A 24,568-nucleotide genomic window follows, 5' to 3' on the forward strand; every position below is an offset into this window, starting at 1 on the left:
CACTACTGATCAGAGAAATGCAAATTAAGACAACTCTGATATACCACTACACACCTGTCAGATTGGCTAAGATGACAAGAACAAATAATCATGAATGTTGGAGGGGATGTGGGAAAACTGGGACACTAATACATTGTTGGTGGAGTTGTGAAAGAATCCAGCCATTCTGGAGAGCAATTTGGAACTATGCCCAAAAAGTTGTCAAACTGTGCATTCCCTTTGACCCAGCATTGCTGTTATTGGGATTATATCCCAAAGAGATACTAAAGAGCGGAAAGAGAGCTGTATGTGCCAAAATGTTTGTGGCAGCTCTTTTTGTTGTAGCTAGAAACTGGAAGTTGAATGGATGTCCATCAATTGGAGAATGGTTGGGTAAATTGTGGTATATGAAGGTTATGGAATATTATTGCTCTGTAAGAAATGACCAGCAGGAGGAATACAGAGAGGCTTGGAGAGACTTAAATCAACTGTTGCTGAGTGAAATGGGAAGAACCAGAAGATCACTATGCACTTCATCAACAATATTGTAAGAGGATGTATTCTGATGGAAGTGGAAATCTTCAACATAAAGAAGATCCAACTCACTTCCAGTTGATCAATGATGGACAGAAATAACTATACCCAGAGAAGGAGCACTGGGAAGCGAATGTAAATTGTTAGCACTACTGTCTATCTACCCAGGTTACTTATACCTTCGCAAGCTAATAATTAATGTGCAACAAAAAAAGTTATTTACACACATATATTGTATCTAGGTTATATTGTAACACATGTAAAATGTATGGGATTACCTGCCATCAGGGGGAGGGAGTAGAGGGAGGGAGGGGATAATTTGGAAAAATGAATTAAAAAAAGTATATGCAAGTCCATTTTCAGTTTTGATACTCTTTGGCAGTCTCATAATAGAAAAGCAAAGAAATAAATGTTTCCACACATCTTAAGAAAAAAAAAAAAAAAAAAGAAAGTGAGATCCCTATGTCTAGAGGTGCAGAGTGGAGTCTGAATGACCATGTTCACCTGAAATTGATATTTCAGGGAAGTACTGATTTGATGGCCTCCAAAAGCACTCAGGGACTCCGTTCCTCTCAGTAAGTTACTCTTGTCAAACCACTTTGAAAGAATTCTCATCAATGCAATGGACCAACCTCACCTGCAGATAATTAATAATTAAGCATATTATCTGCTTGACAGTGCTAGACTCAGAGTTCAGAATGACAAATGCATTTTGGGACATGGCCCAAGTGACACTTTGTTTTTGCTTTTTCTTGACTACATATGTTTATTGAAATTGTTCTGTTTCTCATTGATGAGTGAAGGTGAGAAGAAAATACATTCTCATTAATTGATAACTAAAATAAATGTAGGCAAAAAATAAGTTCTGTAAAGTACTTTGGGAAGAAGAGAAAAATTTATGAAAATCAGAATATCATGGAGCATGGAGATTATCCAGTGGTTAAGTAGACTTGACATGGCATGATTTTAGAGATGAAGGAACTGAGAACCAGTGAGTGGATGAACCACATGACCAGTGGCTGAGAGTTCACTTGAGCCAATGTCTCCCAAGGCTTAACCTATTGATTTTTTTTCATACTTGATACACCGCTCTGAACCAGCACCTATGGGAAGAGTGGAAGTTTTATTCTTCCAGGATGCTACAACTTATGATTGAAATTGGGGGATGGTACAGAATAAAGGAATTCTTCTGTACAGTGGGAAAATTCCTGGCTCTGGACTGTGATGTAGAAGTGACCTAAGGCCCCCTCTGACACATACTGCCCATATGACCACAGACAAATCATTTCCTCTTACTCTCACTTTGTTCATCTCTACAAAGAAGGGGCTGATCTAGAAGGTCTCTAAAATCTCTAATAGCTCTAGGGATCTGATCCTAATTGAACACGAGAATGTGCAGTCAGGTCAGAAGAATCTGTAGTTGGCCACTCAAGATGAGTGGCCAGTTAAGTAATCCAATCCATATCTACAAAAAAGGCTCACCTCTACAACCTTCCTCGTCATCTAGCTTTTGTTTGAAGATCTTTACTAAGAGTGATTCTTTCCTTCTTTTTTTTTTTTCTCTTTTGGGGAGGGAGTTTATTGGCAATTTGTGTATTATTCTGAACTTGAAAAACACTAACAAATATAGACATCTCCATATACAAAAGAAAAAAAAAAAAAAGAACTGCTATTGTGGCTTTTTCCCACCCATGGTTAATCTTATTTTGTTTTGAAGCACCATTTTGAAAATTATATTTTCTTTTTGAATATGAATCTTTGTATGTCATTATAGACAAAATGGGTTTTCTAAAAGTATATATTTAGCATTTTAGTTCCAAAACTTGCTCTACAATCTGTGTTGCCCTCTGAAATTTTTAATATCTTCTTTGTATTTTTGCTAATCACTTCATTGACATTCTTTTCTTTTCTTGGCATCAATTTCACTATTCTTCTTCCAAGTCTGTCTCCCTCCCTCTAAAAAACTCTTCCTTCAAAACAAGTGGATATTGTCAAACAAAATAAATCCATACATTGGCCGTGTCTGAAACCATGTACTTCCTTTTGTACCTCTGTCAAGAGGGCAGAAACATATTTCCTCAGTCATCTTCTGGCACTGAGGTTGTTCAATGCATTGGTGAGATAAGTTCTTAGATCTTTTGAAGTCAGAGTATATCACAATTGTTTACATCACAATTATCATAGTTCAAGTCTTATTCCAAATGCCATGAGGAATTCCAAAACTCATGAGGGAAGGGACCCATCTTATCTCAACTGAAGAGTTCGTTGAGCCTCCAACCAGGGTTCCATACACTTTGTTTAGTTGTTGAGTCATGAGTGATCCTTTGAAAGACCCCATTTGGAGTTTTCTTGGCAAAGACACTAGAGTGCTTTGCCGTTTCATTGTCTCACTTTGCAGATGAGGAAACTGAGGCAAACAGGGGTAAACGCCTTATCTCGGTTTATACAGTTAATAAGTATCTAAGGTCATGCCCCATGCCCCATGCACTATCTGCCACTTGCTTGCCAGTTCTGAAAACAGTAGGTGCCTAATCAATGCTGCTTGTATTCCTAGCTTTTGGAGTTAGAAGGTCTTTTGTGACAAAGCCCCTCATTTTACCCTCGTGTCCACTTAGGCACTTAGGAGCCGAATCAGGATTTGAATTCAGGTCATCTGGTACTATCCTCTGGTATCTACCTCCTTCAATGGACCATCTATTGAGGTCTCTACATCCTCTCCTTGTTTTACTCTCTTTGGCCATTCCTGCTTGAATTATGTGATTCTCCAATACATCTTCCTCAGGGCCAGGCAGAGAACAGCTGTATGCTATGACAGGTTCTTGTTTTTCACTTGTTTCTATCTGTGAATATTCCTTGGATAAGGAAAGCTAGACACCTGAATTGTTATGAGAGCTGGACTTGGATCTATCACCTCTCCTCTCAGAGACTGATTTTCCTTCCCTGTCAGATGGAACAAATAAATGCCTTCCATCCCTCTGAGTCCTCCAGCCATCACTGTTAGGAGCAAAGAAGATGGACTGAATGTGCTTCTCAAAAAAGCCTCATACAAACCCAAAGCCTCAGTACTTCTCATGTTTCCTGGCTAGTCTTTCTTCAGTTGCAAGCAGATGCCTGACTTAGAACCATTTGCCCACTTGTGGCCAGCTGCCTGAGGGGTCATGAGATGCTTTCTCTGAGGTGATCAAGGTTTCTCTGAAAAACGATCCCCCTTAGCCTCCACCTGTTGGTGGCATCCAAGCTCAGCATGCATTTTAACCAATGATGGGCACCTACAGGTTAACCCTTTTCTGAATCCATTATTTATTGGAGGCAACTCCTGGAACTTAGTGAACCACTCAAAGATATATTTAAAGAACTCTGCTTCCCTTGGGGAATGGGGCCAAAGGGCAGAACAGTCAAAAAACCCCAGAAGGCCGAGTCCACTCAACAAGCATTTTTATATTCCTTGGATGTACTTAGCACTCCCTTTTTTTGAAGGAAAAGGCAATGTGGATTAGTGGTTAGTGTGTCAAATTTGCAGTCACAAACATCTGGGTTCAAATCTAACCTGCTCCTTATCTGTTTGACCTCAGACAATTCCCTGAAACTTCTCAAGAGTCCCCTTGTTTTTTAAATGATGTCACAGAATTCTTGGGCCTCTTCCTTTTCTGAAACTGGGTGAGCATAAGTACTTGCATTCAAATTCTGCCCTATTTACTCAATTATCACTAGTATTTATAGCAGTTTAAGGTTTTCAAAGTACTTTAAAATATTATTTTATCCTGACAGCAGCTACAGGAGGTAGGTATTCTTATAATACCCATGTTCCAGATGAAGAAATTGAGACAGACAATTGTTAAGTGATTTGTCCAGGATACACAATAACTAAGTGTTTGAGGTTCAATTTGAAGTTGTCTTCTTGACTCTAAACTCAGCACTCTACTGTGCCATCTAGCTGCCTCTCAATCCCTATATTACATTAGACAAGTGGTTTAAACACTTTGAGCCTCATTTTCCTTCTCTTTAAAAGAAGTGATTCTTCTCTATATTATCTCAAGTTGGGCTCAGCTCTAAAGCTGGTGAACATCTTACAAGGTAGATGAAAAGTTATATAATACATGGCCCCTCTATTCATGAAAGGGATAAGCTAGACACAGATAATTATAATCTGACATGATAAGTATATGAAAAAAGGAGCATATGTTATGCATAATCTGACATCGAGAGTGTATTATAAAGGAGCATAATGAAGTCCTCTGGAAGGTTGAAGGAGAAAGTCACTCTAAGTAGCTTGGAGTCTAGGTGAAGAGACAGAAATCAACATTTATTAAGCTCCCATTGTGTGCCAGATATTGATTGGAGTGTTGGAGATACATAAAGAAGCTAAAGAAAGCCCTTTCCTCTGGAAGCTTCCAATTTAATGGGAATATTCTTCATGAATTAAAATGTTTCCCTCTGATTTGTCTTGGCATCCTTTTCAACTTTTAGTTGCCAGTATACTGCTCACCAGGAACATTCTTTTCTTTTTTTTTTCTAAATTGTTAATATATTATTTTTCTAAGTTCCCCATCATTGGACGCATTCCAGGAGAATCTGGATAAAATATATAGAGAACTGACCCTAATTTATAAGAAATGAAACCATTCTCCAATTGATAAATGGTCAAAGGATATGAACAGACAATTCTCAGAAGATGAAATTGAAACTATATCCACTCATATGAAAGAGTGTTCCAAATCACTACTTATCAGAGAAATGCAAATTAAGACAACTCTGAGATACCACTACACACCTGTCAGATTGGCTAAGATGACAGGAACAAAGAATGATGAATGTTGGAGGGGATGTGGGAAAACTGGGACACTGATGCATTCTTGGTGGTGTTGTGAAAGAATCCAGCCATTCTGGAGAGCAATTGGGAACTATGCCCAAAAAGTTATCAAACTTTGCATATCCTTTGACCCAGCATTGCTGCTATTGGGCTTATATCCCAAAGAAACACCGAGGAGGGGAAAGGGACCAGTATGTGCCAAAATGTTTGTGGCAGCTCTTTTAGTAGTGGCTAGAAACTGGAAGATGAATGGATGCCCATCAGTTGGAGAATAGTTGGGTAAATTATGGTATATGAAGGTTATGGAATATTATTGCTCTGTAAGAAATGACCAGCAGGAGGAATACAGAGAGGCTTGGAGAGACTTACATCAACTGATGCTGAGTGAATTGAATAGAACCAGAAGATCACTGTACACTTCAATGTTGTATGAAGATGTATTCTGATGGAAGTGGATATCTTCTACATAAAGGAGATCCAACTCACTTCCAGTTGATCAATGATGGACCGAAACAACTGCACCCAGAGAAGGAACACTGGGAAGTGAATGTAAATTGTTAGCACTACTGTCTATCTACCCAGGTTACTTATACCTTCGGAATCTAATAATTAATGTGCAACAAGAAAATGGGACTTTCACACATATATTGTATCTAGGTTATATTGTAAAAGATGTAAAATGTATGGGATTGCCTGTCATCAAGAAGAGGGAGTAGAGGGAGGGAGGGGATAATTTGGAAAAATGAATACAAGGGATAATGTTAAAAATTACTCATCCATATATAATGTCAAAAAAGTATAAATAAAAATTTAAAAAATTGTTATCTGGTTATTGCAAGCCCTTGTTTCTTTATCAATTTTACTAAGCATTTTTCATAAGTCTCCCGCCTTGGCCATTTCATGTCAAATTGGCCCATTTTCAATTACTCAGTCAAAAATTAAAGTAATCAAAACATCCTTACCAGGTCTTCCCCATGTCCTTCCCCATCTGCAGGGTTTCTGAAGGGACTTTTCCTGCAGGATCCCCACACTCATGACCCTTGAGTATCACTGCTTTGTGCTCGGCGCTTTGGGTGCCACTTGTTCCAAGCTTCTGGGACCTAATTCTGACCAGCAAAATAGATCTAATCATGTGAGAGGATGGCACAAGGAGACAAGAAGCAACAGTATGTCAGTGAATTGTCAGTGAATACCTCTGGTTTATTTCACTGACCCATAGAGTATGTATATACATACATATACAAATATATATATATGTATATGTATGTATATACATGTTTTCAAAGTACAGAAAGATTATCATCAGTTAAAGGAAAGCATACATCATTTTGTTGCTAAGGAGGGTGGTGTTTGAGGAAGAGGAAAAAGCTCCTGGGTCTTTGGACTTGGAAGTCAGTAAGTAGGGGTTAAGGAGAAAGTCTAGAAAGAGACAAAGGATGAGGGGTTATCAAAATCCCAAACACTATCATACACTTTATTAAGGAGGTTCCTGATTTTAAGGATTGCATCCACACTATGGTCAGACCTGTGTTTTAAAAAGAACAGTATGGCAGTGAGGGTGGAACTGAGTGGACTGGATAAAGACTTTAGGAAAGGCGAACCCTTGAAACCAACCAGGGTTCAAGTGATGAAGGAACTGCACAATGTATTGACTAAATGGGGAGAGAAAAGGGGTTAAGAGATGAGGTATAAATGAGAATGTTTGAAAATAGATTCTCTACATGGAGTGAAGATTCATTAAACTCATGGGAGCTGACATGATTACGAGTTTACAAAGCAAGGGCAGCTAGATGGCCTGGTAGGTACCAGCCCTGGAGTCAGGAGTACCTGAGTTCAAATCCTGCCTGAGCAATTTATTACTTACTAGCTGTGTGCTCCTGAGCAAGTCATTTAACCTCAATTTCCTGATCAAAAACGAAAGAAAACAAAAATAAATAAAAACAAAATCACAAAGCAAGATAGTATGGACAGCAAAGTGAAAAGAAGAAAAGCCTTGGAGCATACAGCCATTCATGCTGAGTAGGGCATGCTCTTTATATAGATCCTGAAGAAGACTCAGGTAGAATAGCAAAACAAATAGGAGACATCTGATGTGGGAGCAGGATCACCAAAACCTGTAGTGCAAAATCTATTTTAAAAAATTAATCAAAAGTTATGAAGGAAAAAAAAAGGTGCTCAGGGAAGAAGGATGTTGGGAAATTGTGGACAGCACAGAAAATTCCAGGCTCTTTCCATTTTCTTTATAAATAAGACAAAAATCTGCACTTCTGGCTTATTTAGACCAATAAAAAACCAATAGAAGTGGGAGATGAATGAAGGTAATCGTGGGACAATAGGAAAAGATCTGAAGAAGCTAGGAAGAGAATTTGCCTTCTTTAAAACTGTAAATACTTTCAAGGTTAGTTCAACTTAAAATATTGAAGAGCTAGCCTTGTGATTATTTGGGTTTGGATAAAGTCTCAGCCCCAAACACAAGAAATTTCACTTTGTATACTGTGTGGAAAAGATACAGAAAACCTCTGCTGATAAGCAACACTAGGCCTACTGGTAGTGCATACACATGACCATGGGAGAAAAGGAACTGCGACCAAGTTAATGAGTGCAGAAACACTGGAATAAGAAGGCTGCAGGCAGTTAGAAGAGAGGAGAGATCTTAGTTTAATGTTTCAGGATAGAGGAGACAAATGAACCAGAACTTGAGGCCAGAGGACATCCCTTACCAACCTCTTATGCTACCAACCACTTATTTTAAAAGAAAAAAGAAAAAAAAAAAAAAACTAAACTAAGGAGAAAAAAACCAACCATAGAAAGGATTGTCTACATAGGGAAGATCCAAGTTTTTCTTCAGAAAAGCATGCTTAAGTTGAATAAAGAGGCTCTGCCTTCCTTTTGCAATGTGAAATGCTCACATACCCATGAAGAATTCATAGAACTTCTCAAAAAAGCCTTTAAAAAATCAAATAACAAAAATGGAAGAAAAACTAATATAGACATATATAATAGAAAAAAGAATCCAAAGAAAACAAGTTTAACAAAGAAAATTCAAACAACTTGAAAAGGAGATGCACAGTATTAAGAAAATGACTCTTTGAAAATTGAAATTAGGCAGGGGGAAGCCACAAAAGTCACAAGAGACAAAGGAGTAATAAAAAAAAAAGATAAAGAATGAAAAAAATGGAACAAAACATAAGCTATATTGTAAGAAAAGAACTACAATAAAAGATGTAAGGTCTTAGAACACTATTTATCAAAAAATCCAAAACACTAAGCAAAAATATTGTGGCAAGCAAAATTAATGAAAAAAGAAAAAAGAAAGGCATTCAGCAATCTTCCAGACATTTAGGTTTCTGTTGAAAACAAGAGAAAGCTGAACTTAGCAGATATTTTGATATACACAAAATATTAGAGAAATAGAAAATATTTCAAGGGATTCAATAAGGATAAACTGCTTACTGCCTAAGTGTTATACAAATTTAAGCCTCAGGATTAAAATAATTGTTGGTAATTGGGTAATTCATGGGGTAGAGGTGAAATGATATGACTCTACAAAGCAAAACCATAAAGGTAAACGTTAAAATAGTAAATATATAATATGATGTGTTGCAAGAGGAAGAATTGCCATAGTGGAATTAGATATGGGGGAAGAGAGCTGGCAAGTCTGAAATCCTATTCACACTGGGAATGAATACAAGAGGAAATAATACATATACGTCTAGGAGACAATAAAAATTTTCAGAATTTAAGAAATAAGACGGTGAGGGATCAGGTTAATTTGGTAGATGGAAGGATGTGTAGAGGAAATGGGATATGGTGTGTAGCTTAATAGAAATGGGATAAAGAAGGAGATAAAGGGTGATGACAGAAGACATCCTTTTGAAGGAGGTGGGCATGGAGAAGGAAGTTAGCAAGATAAACTAGCAGTGTCCATAGGGATAGGAAATAAGAGATACCCACAAACATAAGGATTTGGAGTAGCATTTTTCAAGGGGGGAAAAATCAAAGAAACAAAAAAAAATTAGAATAATAATCATTGATATAACACAAAGTGAATGTTTCAAAAAAGAAAAAATAGAGAAACTACATTATTATATCAGCCATATTGATATTCCTTTTACACTATTCAAAATAATTAAACAGTATAAGGTCAGAGTATCATTCTTAAATCAAACATGATAAGTTGGTACATTTAGAAAAACACAGAAAACCTTGAACCCAAGGAGAATGATGACATCCACATTCACACAAAGAGAAGACAAATAGGAATGGATATCTGTACATTTGTTTATGATTACAAATATCCATATGGATATATGTCCATCCATACATATATCTATCTATCTATATGTGTATAGATAGATACATATATGTATATGTATATATATATATATATATATATATATATACACACACATATACATGCATTTGTGTGTGTATATATGTATGTATCTATGTGAGTGTGCTGGGATGAATAGAGCCCAGCGAAAAGTTATGTCCCTGGTGGCAACCAGTGTCTAGGTGGGCCCCAGGCAGGGATGCTGACAGGATTCCCTAATTCCCATGTGAGCTCTTATTGCATTTCATGAAATGAAAGGATATTTTGCACAAAGGGAGCTGTCCTGAACTGATGCCCAAAGTTACTGTATACAATAATCAGAAGGCCATGATAGGGATGCAAACTCTCAATGTACTTTTGTATAAACACTGCTTATCTATCTACAATATTTAACATGCCCTGCTTTGACTTCTTTCCTTTGAAACTTCCCGTCTCTCCCCTTCTAAATAACTACTTCTGTTAATCAGCTTTGCCTGCCTTATGGCAACATAAAGCGACCTGAGTTTCTGAATTCTTTCTGGATGACTCCTCCCCATTCAAGAGTTATTGTATCCCTCCCATGTGTATATATGTCTAGGTGTGTATGTGAGTGTATATAGGCATGTTTTTATTGTGCTAACATAAACATGCTAAACTCCAGTCTCCTTGAGGGAGATTGTGGGGAAGGGAAGAAAAGGAAGAAAAGAATAAAGTAAAAAGTGCACAGCAAAGAACAAGAGAAAAGCTACAAGGAAGCAAAGATGGGACAGTTCTGAATAAACTTTGTTCTATTTTATACCCATTTTCTTGAAAAAATATTACATATTTTGAATCCTTTTTTTAGGCATGTACAAATGACAATGCTTTTATTCCTTTTTCTATTTTCATAACTTTTTTGTGTATGGTATTATGCTTTAAATATATTTTAAAAGAAAGAAAGAAAAAAATTGGAAACAGAAGCCTTTTCATTTGGATCAGAAGTCATCATTGACAACTATTGAAAATATATTTTAGCACCATCAGAAATGATGAAATTATAGATTTCAGAGCAGCCCAAGTAAACACTGATGAACACATGCAGAAAGAACAAAAATTGATGGAAATGAAATCTATACTGAAAGATTGCCATTGTCTCATTACCAGTTTTGGAAAAAACCTAGCTCAGTGGATAGAGCATCAGTCCTGGAGTCAAGAGGAACTGAGTGCAAATCTAGCCTCAGACACTTAATCAAGTCACAGAAGCCCAATTGCCACAATATTAAAAAAGAAGAAGAAGAAGAAGAAGAAGAAGAAGAAGAAGAAGAAGAAGAAGAAGAAGAAGAAGAAGAAGAAGAAGAAGAAGAAGAAGAAGAAGAAGAAGAAGAAGAAGAAGAAGAAGAAGAAGAAGGAGAAGAAGGAGAAGAAGGAGAAGAAGAAGAATCCTAGCCCTAACCTAAGGAAAATAAAAAATATAAATCTCTCATTGGCAGAGAGGCTGTGGAAGACATAAACTTAACATTGTATATTCTTTTCAGTTTTGTAATTTTTGCTGAACTTTATTTATAAAGCATATATGTGTATGTGTACCTAATCTATGTGTCTATGCATCTTTCACTGAATTCACGAATCTGGCTCAGTATTGAGAGTGTAGGAATAAATTTGAGAATGGCTATATTATAAATAATATTTCAATACTTCTCCCCTCCAATAGTTCTGGTGATGAATTTCACTAAATTCTCTTTCATATTGTTGAAACTAGTAAAGGTGATTTCTTTAAGTCATAATCCTTTTGGGAGCAGTGACTATGTACAATATTATTTCAACTATTAAAGAATAACTTTAAAACAGTTTTAAAAGTCCCCCCCCCATTCAGAATTCTTAATAAGAGGGAAATGACATGGTCTTTCATCGTAAAAGATTTTGATATTTTAGAATGCCCCCAAAAGTGCCTTAAGGTCCCATGTATGAAGCCTTGATTTCAATGATTTTACCATCGTCTTTCTCAATATAGGAAACAATTTTCAGGAGAGGGCTTATAATTAGACTCCAAATAAAACTTGTTGGAACCCATATTATAACTGTATCCTTAAACTGAACTCTCCTACCTTTTTTCAAATTTAATTTCTTTCTTTCTTCGGCAATTGCCTGTAGCATGTCTCTGGAAAACAGGAATGATGTATTTTAAGGTATTTTGTATTATTTTCATTGAAGTGAATGAAATATTGACAGCTTTTTATCAGTTATTGCCTTGGGTTTCTTTCCTTTGAGGATTTTGCCATGAATCACTATTTGGAATGTTATGCCACAGTTCTCAGTCTCCCTAATTATCCTGACCAAGTCCTGACTCAGTTTCTCAGCTTCAGTCAAAGCTCAGTCCTGCAAAACCTCCTCCTGCTCTTTATCAGAATATTTGATAAGGATAAAAGATCGTTTGTTTTAGAATATCAGAATTGCTCTCCCCATCCCAAGCTATGGGATGTCAGATACCATCTTATCAAATGTCTCTCCCCATGTCCGGGGTGCCTCCCCCTGATTATGCCATCTCACCTCCAATGCCTCACCCCACCCTGTCAGAGTCCCCTTCCCACTCTCAGCACCCTGACTCCGCCCTTGCCTCAGTCTACCCCCTGCATCTGCGCCATGTGTATATATGTCTTTGAGAACTCACATTGTTTGCTGGATTCTTAGAGACAATAGTCTCATTCAGTCTTGGGACCAAACCATGGATCCATTTGGTCCCATTATATCTCTCCATTAAATAAATTATTAAATATTCTCTAATCTCTATCTGGCTCAGTTTCTCAGGCATTACAACAAATTATTTCTCTTGTAATTCAAAAAATGTATTTATATAAATCTTATTGGTTGTTACTAAATGACTTTGTGCTTTTAATTTGATTTAATTATCGTACTCATTAATTCAGAGAGGTATCCAGAATTTTCCATTTTCTTAAATCGATCTATTTAAATGACTAGTTTGTTTCTTTTTGATTAGGATTCTAGGATTTATTTAGTCAGTCTTCACTTATCAGGCATGTCCACAAGAATGCTATGAGAAGTGCTCTTTGAACATAAACATAATCTCTTCTTTTGACTTCTTTGCACACTACACTCCATTTGTTACATTCCTAATAAGGTGAAGATAGAAACAGAGGAGGGGTACATTGATTTCTGTATTTCACGAGGATACTGCTATGGTGATTTGTAATGATAGTCTACCATTCTGAAACCCCACCAATACTGCATTAGTTTACCTTGCAGAATATATTTTTGCTCTTATGAAACTTTAAAAAATTGTGCTTCATCCTCAAACGATGATTTTTTTGGAAAAGAAACATTGCTAGATTAAGTAAAATATATTATTTTTAAAAATATTTTATTTAAAGCTTTGAGTTTCATATGAAAGAGTGTTCCAAATCACTACTGCTCAGAGAAATGCAAATTAAGACAACTCTGAGATACCACTACACACCTGAAAGATTGGCCAAGATGACAGGAACAAATAATGATGAATGTTGGAGGGGATGTGGGAAACCTGGGACATTAATACATTGCTGGTGGAGTTGTGAAAGAATCTAGCCATTCTGGAGAGCAATTTGGAACTATGCCCAAAATGTTATCAAACTGTGCATACCCTTTGACCCAGCAGTACTACTACTGGGCTTATATCCCAAAGAAATACTAAAGAGCGGAAAGAGACCTGTATGTGCCAGAATGTTTGTGGCAGCTCTATTTGTTGTAGCTAGAAACTGGAAGATGAATGGATGCCCATCAGTTGGAGAATGGTTGGGTAAATTGTGGTATATGAAGGTTATGGAATATCATTGCTCTGTAAGAAAGGTCCAGCAGGAGGAATACAGAGAGGCTTGGAGAGACTTACATCAACTGATGCTGAGTGAAATGAGCAGAACCAGAAGATCACTGTACACTTCAACAACAATACTGTATGAGGATGTATTCTGATGGAAGTGGAAATCTTCAACATAAAGAAGATCCAACTCACTTCCAGTTGATCAATGATGGACAGAGATAGATACACCCAGAGAAGAAACACTGGGAAGTGAATGTAAATTGTTAGCACTAATATCTGTCTGCCCAGATTACATGTACCTTCAGAATCTAATGCTTATTGTGCAACAAGAAAATGGGATTTACACACATGTATTGTATCTAGGTTATATTGTAACACATGTAAAATGTATGGGATTGCCTGTCATGGGGGGGGGAGGGAGTAGAAGGAGGGAGGATAATTTGGAAAAATGAACACAAGGGATAATATTATTTTAAAAAATATATATATATATAATAATAAAAAAATAACGTTTTGAGTTTGACATCCTATCACTTCCTCACTTCTTTCTTTCCACTTCTTCCTGGGACAGTAAGTGGTCAGATTCAAATTACAGTTGTGCAATAATGTAAAACATTTCCATTTTAGTCATTTTAGACAAGAAGACTCAAAGAAAAAAATGAAAGAAAGAAAAATTGGAAAATACCGTGATTCAGTCAATAGTCAATCAAGATCAGTTCTTTCTCTGCAGACAGATATTTTCATCATCTGTCTTTTTGGATTATTTTATTGTTTGAAAATAATTGTTATTCAAAGTTTTTTATCCAACAATACTCCTGTTTCAATGTACTACTTCCTGATCCTGTTCAGTATAAATCAATTCAGGCCTTACCATTTTTTCCTGAAATTAACCTGTTTCTCATTTCTCAGGACATAATACAATATTATTTCATTACAATATTACTTATACCGCAACTTCTTGGGTCATTCTGCAATTGATGGGAATCCCCTTTGATTTCTAATTCTTAGCTAGCAAAAGGGCTGCTATAAATGTTTGTACCTCCTTTTCTAGACCTAATAGTGTTATTGCTGGGTCAAAGAGGATGCAGATTTGATATCCCTTTGGTTATTGTTCCCAATTGCTCTCCAGAAGGGTTGATTCAATTAAAACTCCACAACAGTACTTGTACTGGCCCACTTTTCCCACATCCCCTCCAACATCCAACTACTTTTGCTCATATTAGCCACTCTCAGAAGTGTGAAATGATAACTCAGAGTTAGTTTAATGTGTATTTCTCTGATCATTAGTGATTAAGAATATTTTTTGTATGACAATAAATAATTTTGATTTCCTTGTCTGAAAATTGCTTGATCAGGTATTTTGAGCATTTACCAATTGATGATGACATAGATAGCATAATAAATTTGACTCAGTCTCTATATATCTAAGAAATGAGACCTTTACCAGAGATACTTATTGCAAAACAACATTTCCCTCACTTTTCTGTTTTCCCTCTAATGTTGGGTGCATTGGTTGTGTCTGTCAAAACTTTTTTTTTTTTAATATATAATCAACACAATCTACTTTCTATTTTGCAATGCCCTCTGTCGTCTTTGTTGATAAATTCTTCCCTTATCCATCAATCTGACAGATAAACTATTCCCTGCTGTCTTATTTTGCTGGCGGGTATCCCTCTTTATGTGGAATTCACCTACTTTTTTTATTGTATGAACTTTTTTTTTTTTCCTCTGCAGCCATCTTTTCCAATTGTTTATTGTAAAAAAGTGCAAACAAGTAGTGATAAGAGCAAGAAGCAGAGTGTGTAATATTGCTGTAGGAATAGAGAAAGGAATAAATATGGAGATACGGAAGAATTGGAACAGACAGGATTTGGTAACTGGTATGTTACTATATAGGTGTAAGGGCGGAGAGCACTGAGAGTTATCTATAAATCTGAATGCCAGGAGTTGGAGAAGGTACTTTGGATGTGTAGAGGATGAGATCCATGGGGACATATTAATTCATTAGTCTGGAAACGTTATACTTGGATCTACAGTTTTGGGCTTTTCTACACAGATTTTCATTCCTTGGCAGCTGAAAAAGATCAGCAAGAAAGAAGGTGTCAAGAGAATTTTAGGGGAAATAAAGCACTGATTTACATTTTTTCCTGGGGTTTCAAATTGCTTAGGGTGAGAAGAATGGTTGTAATGAACAATCCTGTTGGAGACAGTGAATATATATTCCTAGTACCACTTGCAAAACCTAACATCACATTAGAGTATTGAAAAAGGACTTCTTCCCTAATTCCCAATTCCTAAGAATAAGAATAATTGTGCCTGTGGCAGTTTTAGTTTGTTCAAGTCATGAGAGTCTCACAAAACTCCCAGCAAATTCCATGTTACAATGTTTGAGGCCTGTTCTGCATCCTCCTCACTGCATCCCAGAGTTTTCATGAGAATGCATAGAAGCCAGCCCTTAAAAAATACTGAAAGAATACAAATGAGAAAATTCCCCAGGAATTGGACTTCCTTACCATGCTGTTTATTTCTTCCTTTTGAATTGTTTTAAATCCATTTTCTCTGTAAAACAAAAACACCAGAGTATGTTTTTCAATTGAGAAGAATACTCATTTGGCTATTAAGCATCTTGTATTGGGATCCCTACTTCTTTCACTATTAAGAGTTGAGTAAATGAAGTGTACTGAATTCCATGCTTTGCAATCTGTTATTGACAACTTCTTATTTTTCTCCTGTGTTCTCTAATAGTTTTTTGATGTGAGTGGTTACTAAACTATTGCTTAGCTTTTGTTATGGTTCTAATTAGGGGGAAGAGCTCATATTCATTCACAAAGATATCTCTGGGATTTTCCTTAAATTCATTGATTTTCGTTCATGATATTATTACTGCTTCTGTCACATACAGAATTTCTTCAGCCAGTCTCATCATGTCCGATTGTTCAGGCATCTCCAAGCTTTTGGAGTGACAGAAGAATATTACAAAAAAGGCTACTTAAAAATAGCTTCCCTTTTTTCACATTTGTAGTCTACATTCCATTTGGTTTATTCTCATTAAAATGATAGAAGTCCCAATTTCTGTACCTTTTGTAATTTGATTAGGAAGCTATCACAATTTCCAAAGGGATTCTAACATTCTTAAACACCTTACGGGTTCATGAGAGTTCCTGTCTGTCCAGAGAGATGCCCAGTTTTGAAGCATCAGGATTTCAGTTTTCAAGATCATTAACGAATAAATTTTCTTTATTTTTCTTCTTCTTAGTGGAAGTTTTTATTTCCAAAGCTTCTTCTATGTTCTCTTCAGAACAACAAAACTTTTTTTTAGAAGAGACAGTAAAATAAATTTCTAATAAAAGTTAAGTCAAAATTTGTGAAATGAGTAAACTGGGAACACTCTGAATGAATGCTCTGAAGAATTATTCCCCCAGTCACCAAAAGGTTTTTGAAAGAGAGAAGTTGTTTACTGCACAAACACCTTCCAAGATAGACACGTGGAAGTATGAGATATTTGCAGGAATATGTCATCTGCATCTCAATGGAGGTCATATTTATCTTTACAGAGTTGCAACAGCAAGACAGACCTTGCACAGGAAATTTAACAATTGATTCTCTCCCCTCACCTCCTTGCAGAATTGGAAGTAAAAGAGAGTTTAATATTGCCTATAAGTTCAATGCTTTGTGGTGGCTAATATTTTTCCCTTTTTGGCTTTTCTATTTAATATTGTAAAATATTTTTCATAAAGCATGTGGGGAATCTATGCAAGTGAGAAAAATATGGAGAAATATTGACAATGTTTAAAGTTATCAATAACAATGGTAATTAGAAAAAAATATTATTTAAATACTCCTACCTAGAGGCAACAAGACTGTAAACCCAAGATAAGTAATGTTCATATGGGCAAAGAGAAAGGAGTAAATACCTAAGATACTTTACACGTAGAACATTTAACAACTAATATAATGCTATATAAAAATGAGGGAGTGTCCTCACTGAAAGGAAAAAAATGAGTGGAGATTTTAAAAGGAGATAATTTGGATTTGTTGAGAATGAGATTTATGTTAAGTAATTGATTCTTGGATGTATAAATTTAGGCATCTTCTGCCGTGAACTAATTATACACCCAAAGGGACCTGATGATATTGAGGGGGAAAATAATATAGATTTATGGGTTATGAATTTCTAAAAGTCACTCAGTGTTATTCAGTGAAAAATTGAAGTTGATCCACCAGAAAGAAATGGGAAGTGGCTACATTACTCAGCAAAAGAGGTACCAGAAGATAGTCTTGTCAGTTAGATAAGAGGGTGGAGAAAATTTGATATACAGAAGCAAAAGTCTACTTCATAAAAAGGAATAGAATGTCCAGGAAGTAGAAAGATTGAGAAAAAAGCCTAAGGCTTGAAAATTAAAACATTATTATAACTTGAGCTATAAAAATTTATAAAAAAATAAGTTTCCAAAGGATTGCACCATTACTGCATGGTAAATTACATCCAAAAGAAACAAAAACAAAAACAAAAAAACCTAGTCTCAATCAGAACTCTACAGTTATAAAAGGCAAATAAAATAAAGAAAAATGATTGGAAATGTCTAGATAACTAAGAAATTAGAAGCAAGTAAACCCACAAATCTGTTATATAAGTAATCTTAAGTACAGGAAGAATGGGAAAAGAATTCTTTGCACTAGAAAATTACAAAACAGGCAGGAAGTAAGTTTAGAGTAGCCTCGTACACAAGTAACCAAGATAAATTCTGGCCATGCTTAGTACAAGAAAAGACTAATATGTTCTCATTTGAAATAAGAGTTCCTTTCTGGGATATGATTATTGGGGATAGGGATGGAATTTACTTTCAAAAACTGTAAAGCCATATTTAAAAGAAAAATATCATTTCAATTACACTGCATATGAGCAAACTTTTATAAGAAGCAAATCAATCAGTGCAGCTTAAAAGAGGTAAAATATTAATAACAAAATTTTATGATTATGCTCTCTATTACAATCACAATTATTCAGGATTTTTAAAGAATGAATACAAACTGAAAATATTTAGTTCTTCTCTATCATCCTTTTGCCCACTCACAGTGAATTATTCAATTACATTATAAACAAATGGCTTTCCAAAAAAGATTTAAACACCATTAAAGGAAAAGGACATTGTATCATGAATAAGAAGGGAAATGACAATTAAACCAAGTGGTGTTCATTTCATTCAGACCATATGTATTACTATAGTTAAACCATGAGATCAGATATGCTGGAGAGCTGTATGAAAATAGATCGTTTACATGTTACTGGAGGAGCATTAAAAAGATTGAATATGTAAAAAGATATGTAGAAAAAGTTTTAATATTTATTTCAAAAAAACTTCTATAATTATGGAAAAAAAGATTATGAAAATGATCATGCCATTTGAATTATAGAACCCAGTATTGGGTACATAGGGTGCAGATATATAAAAAGCAAGAGGAGAGTTGCATAAGAAGCATTGTAAAAGAGAATTTTAGCTAACAAAGTCTATGCATTTAGATCAGAGCTTGACTGAACAAATCCTGGAAGACTGATGAGGTAACAGGGAACCTAACGAGGAGGTATATACATCAATAGGATTAAGATTAGGATCAATTGAGGTCTAGTGGCAGGATTGGGGTACAGGGAATCACATGGAGCTCCCTTGCAACGCCTTAGGATTTGGCGCAAGGATACAAAGTTAAAGAGACCCCTGTAAATGAATTTACAGGCCCGAAAAACTAGATGGGTTAAAAACAAGGTTTATTGCAAGGTTTAGAAGCAAGGTTAAAGTCTGGTTAGTAAAAGGCATTAGATAGATGAAGATACACACCGAAAGTGGTGGGACAGAGAGTTTCTGATGCAAAGCATCTTGGCTGGCATCTTTCCACTCTCTGACCAAAGACGACTCCACCTTTGCTACCTTTATCTGCTTGTAGGAGAATATGGGCGGAGCTCAGGTTGATTGCTGGAAGGCCAGATTTTTGGCAGGCTTTTCAGATAAGAAAGAAACTGTTGGGGGGGGGGGGAGGAGGGAGGCGGAGGTAAGATGGCGGAGAAGATACATGTGAATTTGTAAGCTCCTTTCTTCCTTCAATACCAACTAGTTAAATCAGCCTCAAAAATAACGCTGGACTGTTAAAAACCACAAGGATTAGAAGCACAACATACCAGCTGAAGAGTATCTGGAATTTCGACCAAAAAGGTCGGTTCCGAGGGGAGGAAAAAACAAAAGAGCAGCACAGACAGTGTTGGATTGGGGCTAGCACACTGTGCCCAACGGACTGGGGAAAACTCTGGGATCAGAGAAGCCACTGAGATAGAAAAATCTGGCATAGGCTGATAGCTCTACCCTGCTTTTAAAAATAGCAAGTAAGAAGAGAAATCAAAGCCACTTTAAAACAATAGCCACATAATATAATCACCCCAAACCAGAAGCAACCTAACAGATCTCAGCACAGCTGTGCAGCCGCCTGCTGCTGTCCAGGACTTTTCCTTGGGGCAGTTAAGAACCTGAACAGAGGGGGACACAGCTCAGGGCAGCCTCTAATCCATATAGTGCAGGGCTCAGCCTGAGGTAGTGGAATTCTCCCTGCAGCAAAAATCCAGCAGCAGCAGAACTCCTATAATCGTGGAACCGGAACCTTCGCAGCAGGAACTGTGCTCTCTGGGAAGACACTTCTTGTTTGAGCGCTGGGACTTTCCGAGTCAGCTGCTAATATTCTCGGCCCCACGGGAGGCTTTGGCTGGGGTTTGTGACGCTTTTACTGATCAGCCTCTAGTCTCAGGAAAGTCGCTAGCCACACAGTGAGGGTCCTTCACTGGGCACTCCTAGCAACGCAGTCGCACTAAATATCTCTAAGTCACTTCTGGGGGGGAGGGGAACTCTCTTTCAGAGCTCTCTCTTGGTCCAGACACAGGAGGCAACGTATCCCCATCTGGAGGAAGCTGATAAATACATTTCCTACCCAAAGGGCAGACCCCACAGATTTTTAACAATGAGTAAGAAGCTGAAGAGAATGATTGACACCTTCTTTACAGAGAAAGAGCAGGTATCCACCCCAGAGGAGGTTAACAGCAGAGAGTCTCCATATAACACCCTAAAGGGGAATGATACCTGCACCCCATCACATAACATTCTCCTAAAAGAGACCATAAAAAAGTTAAGAGAGTTTGAAGAAAAACGGGGAAAGGAAAGACAAGCTATGCTAGAGAATAACAACGTCCTGAAATTTGAGTTGGAAAAAATAAAGAATTCACAGGAAGTGCAGTGAAAAAAAATTTGTGAATTAGAAATGGTTAAAAAACACAGGAAAGTAGGATTTGTGAATTGGAAAAAGAAAATATCTCACTAAAAAAAATTAGTGAAATGGAAAAATATTCAACAGAGCAAAATAATTCATGTAAAAATTCAACTGGGCACATACAAAAAGAACTAAAAAATGTGAATAAAGAAAATGACTCATTAAACATCAGGACTGAACAAATAGAAATGAATGATTCATTGAGAAACCAAGAATCATCCAAACAAAATGAAAAAATTAAAAGCTGGAGAATAATGTCTAATACTTACTGAGAAAATCTATAGACCTGGAAAATAGATCTAGGAGAGATAATCTGAGGATCTTTTGACTTCCCGAAAACTATGATCAAAAAAAGAGGCTAGATTCTATTTTACAGGAAATCATCAAAGAGAACTGGCCAGAGATAATAGAAACAGAAGGGAAAATAGGCGTTGAAAGAATTCATCAAACACCTTCTGAAAAAGACCCTATAAAAAGAAGAACACGCAATATTGTGGATAAGCTGCAGAACTATCAAACTAAAGAAAATATACTGTAAGCAGGTAGGAAAAAAAAATAATTCAAATATCAAGGTGCCACAATAAGGGTCACTCAAGATCTGGCCACCTCCACATTAAAGGATCGAAGGGCCTGGAACCTGATATTCCGAAAGGCAAAAGAACAAGGATGCAACCAAGGATAAACTACCCAGCTAAGTTTAGCATTTTCTTCCATGGAAGAAGATGGTCATTTAAAGAAACAGAGGAATTCCATTGGTTTCTAAGAAAAAAATCAGACTTAAAAAAATTTTTTTTTGATCTACATCCACAAGACTGAATTGAAGCAGAAAAACGTAAAAAGAACTCTTGAGAACTATATTTCTCTGGTGTGGATATACAGAAAGTCCACATGGATAATTTTATTTTACTGATATAATATAAAAAAGGGAAGTAATAAAGGGAAGGGGATAGTATCAGAAAAAGGGAAAGGAGAGATAAAAAGAGGGAAACTACATCCCACAAAGAGGCATAAATATCTACCACATCTGAGGGAATTTGGAGAGGGGGAGAAACATTGTGTGAATCTTACTCTCATCAGAATAGGCTCAAAGAGTAAATAATTGACATTTGTTTTTCAGAGAATTCTCTCTCACTTCATTAAAAGGGGGGAGAGGAAAAGGGAAAAGGAAAAGGGGAATAAGGGAAGGGTACAAAAAAAGGGAAGGGACTTAAAAGGAGGGGGAGGTATACTAAAAAGGGAGGGCTGTGCATCACAAGTGGGGCCTATAAATTAAATACTGTGGAAGGGGTTCAGGGGGACAAGGGAAAAAAAAAGCATAATCAGGGGATAATATGATGGCAGGAAAAACAGAATTAGTAATTTTAACTGTAAATGTGAATAGGATGAACTCTCCCATTAAACGGAGTCGGATAGCAGACTGGATCAAAACTCAGAACCCTACAATATGTTGTTTACAGGAAACACACTTAAATCAGGGAGATACATACAGAGTAAAGGTTAAAGGTTGGAGCAGAACCTATTATGCTTCAAGTAAATCCAAAAAAGCAGGGGTAGCCATCCTTATCTCAGATCAAGCAAAAGAGAAGTTGATCTAATTAAATGAGATAAGGAATGAAACTCTATCCTGCTAAAAGGTAACATAAACAATGAAGCCATATCAATACTAAACTTATATGCACCAAGTGGTATAGCATATAACTTTCTAAAGGTAACATTAAGAGTTGCAAGAAGAAATAGACAGTAAAACTATAATAGTGGGAGATCTCAACCTTGCACTCCCAGATTTAGACAAATCAAACCACAAAACAAATAAAGAAATTTAAAAAGTAAATAGAACATTAGAAAAACAAGGTATGATAGACCTTTCGGAGAAAACTGAATGGCGATAGAAAGGAATATGATTTCTTCTCAGCAGTTCATGGATCCTATACAAAAATAGTCCATATATTAGGACATAAAGATCTCAAAATTAAATGAAGGAAGGCAAAAATAGTAAGTGCCTTCTTTTCAGATCAAAATGCAATAAAAACTACATTCAATATGAAGTTAGGGGTGAATAGACCAAAAAGTAATTTGAAACTGAATAATGTCATCTTAAAGAATGACTGGGTGAAAGAGCAAATTATAGAAACAATTAATAATTTCACCTAAGATAATGACAATGATGAGAATCATTCCAAAATCTGTCGGATGCAGCTAACGTGGTAATAAGGGGATATTTTTAATCTTTAGAGGCTTATTTGAACAAAATAGAGAAAGAGAAGATCAATGACTTGGGCCTGCAACTGATAAAGCTAGAAAAAAGATCATATTAAAAACCCCCAACCTATAACTAAACTTGAAATACTAAAATTAAAAGGAGAAATCAATAATATGAAATTAAAAAAAAAAAACTATTGAATTAATAAATAAAATCAAGAGTTGGTTTTATGAAAAAGCCAATAAAATAGATAAACCTTTGGTAAATCTGATCATAAAAAGGAATGAGGAAAATCAAATTGTTAAGTCTTAAAAATGAAAAAGGTGGACTTTTCTACCAATGAAGAGGAAATTAGAGAAATAATGAGTTACTTCGCCCAACTTTATGCCAATAAATTTGATAACTTAAGTGAAATGGATGACTTCCTCCCAAAATATAGGCTTCCTAGATTAACAGAAGAGGAGATAAATTGCTGAAATAGACCCATTTCAGAAAAAGAAATAAAACAAGCTATTAGTCAACTCCCCAGGAAAAAATCCCCAGGACCAGATGGATTTAAATGGGAATTCTACCAAACATTTAAAGAACAATTAGCCCCAATGTTATATAAACTATTTGAAAAAATAGGGGATGAATTCCTACCAAACTCCTTTTATGACACAAACATGGTACTGATACCTAAACCAGGTAGACTGAAAACTGAGAAAGAAAACTATAGACCAATCTCCTTAATGAATACTGATGCTAAAATCTTAAATAAGATATTAGCAAAAATACTTCAGAAAATCATCCCCAGAATAATACACTATGATCAAGTAGGATTTATACCAAGAATGCAGGGCTGGTTTAATATTAGGAAAACTATTAGTATAATTGACCATATTAATAATCAAATTAATAAAAACCATATGATCATCTCAATAGATGCAGAAAAAGAATTTGATAAAATCCAACATCCATTCCTACTAAAAACGCTTGAGAGTATAGGAATAAATGGACTTTCCTTAAAATAGTCAGGAGCATATATTTAAGAACATCAGTAAGCATAATATGTAATGGAGATAAAGTGGAACCTTTCCCAGTAAGATCAGGAGTGAAATAAAGTTGCCCACTATCACCATTACTATTCAATATTGTATTAGAAATCTTAGCCTCGGCAATAAGAGTTGAGAAAGAGATTAAAAGAAGAGTAGGTAATGAGGAAATTAAATTCTCACTCTTTCAGATATATGATGGTATACTTAGAGAACCCCAGAGATTCTAATAAAAAGGAATTAGAAATAATTCCCAACTTCAGCAATGTTGCTAGATACAAAATACATCCACATAAATCCTCAGCATTTTTATACATCACCAACAAAATGCAACAATAAGAGATACAAAGAGAAATTCCATTCAAAACAAATGTCGAGAGTATAAAATATTTCAGAATCTATCTAACAAAGTGAGGAATTATATGGGCAAAATTACAAAACACTTGCCACAACAATAAAGTCAGCTTTAAATAATTGGAAAGACATTCAGTGTTCGTGGATAGGCCGAGTGAATATAATAAAGATGACAATACTCCCCAAACTAATCTATTTATTTACTGGTATACCAATCAGACTCCCAAGAAACTATTTAAATGACCTAGAA

At 35.9% G+C, this 24,568-nt stretch overlaps 1 long non-coding RNA gene across 3 annotated transcripts in view; it reads right to left on the reverse strand.

Moving 5' to 3' along the window:
• The window catches only part of LOC141562216 (uncharacterized), a 79,092-nt gene that overhangs the window by 34,108 nt on the left and 20,416 nt on the right, over nt 1–24,568 (reverse strand). For 2 of the 3 annotated variants that reach the window (XR_012488180.1, XR_012488179.1), the window contains 3 exons: nt 15,939–15,984; nt 11,720–11,772; nt 6,286–6,447 (listed from right to left, as the gene is read on the reverse strand). This is a non-coding gene — a long non-coding RNA (uncharacterized LOC141562216). The remainder of the gene's footprint in view (nt 1–6,285; nt 6,448–11,719; nt 11,773–15,938; nt 15,985–24,568) is intronic. The other variant, XR_012488181.1, reaches the window with a different exon arrangement.

This window comes from Sminthopsis crassicaudata, chromosome 3, assembly GCF_048593235.1.
Source record: "Sminthopsis crassicaudata isolate SCR6 chromosome 3, ASM4859323v1, whole genome shotgun sequence".
Taxonomy (NCBI): Eukaryota; Metazoa; Chordata; class Mammalia; order Dasyuromorphia; family Dasyuridae; genus Sminthopsis; species Sminthopsis crassicaudata.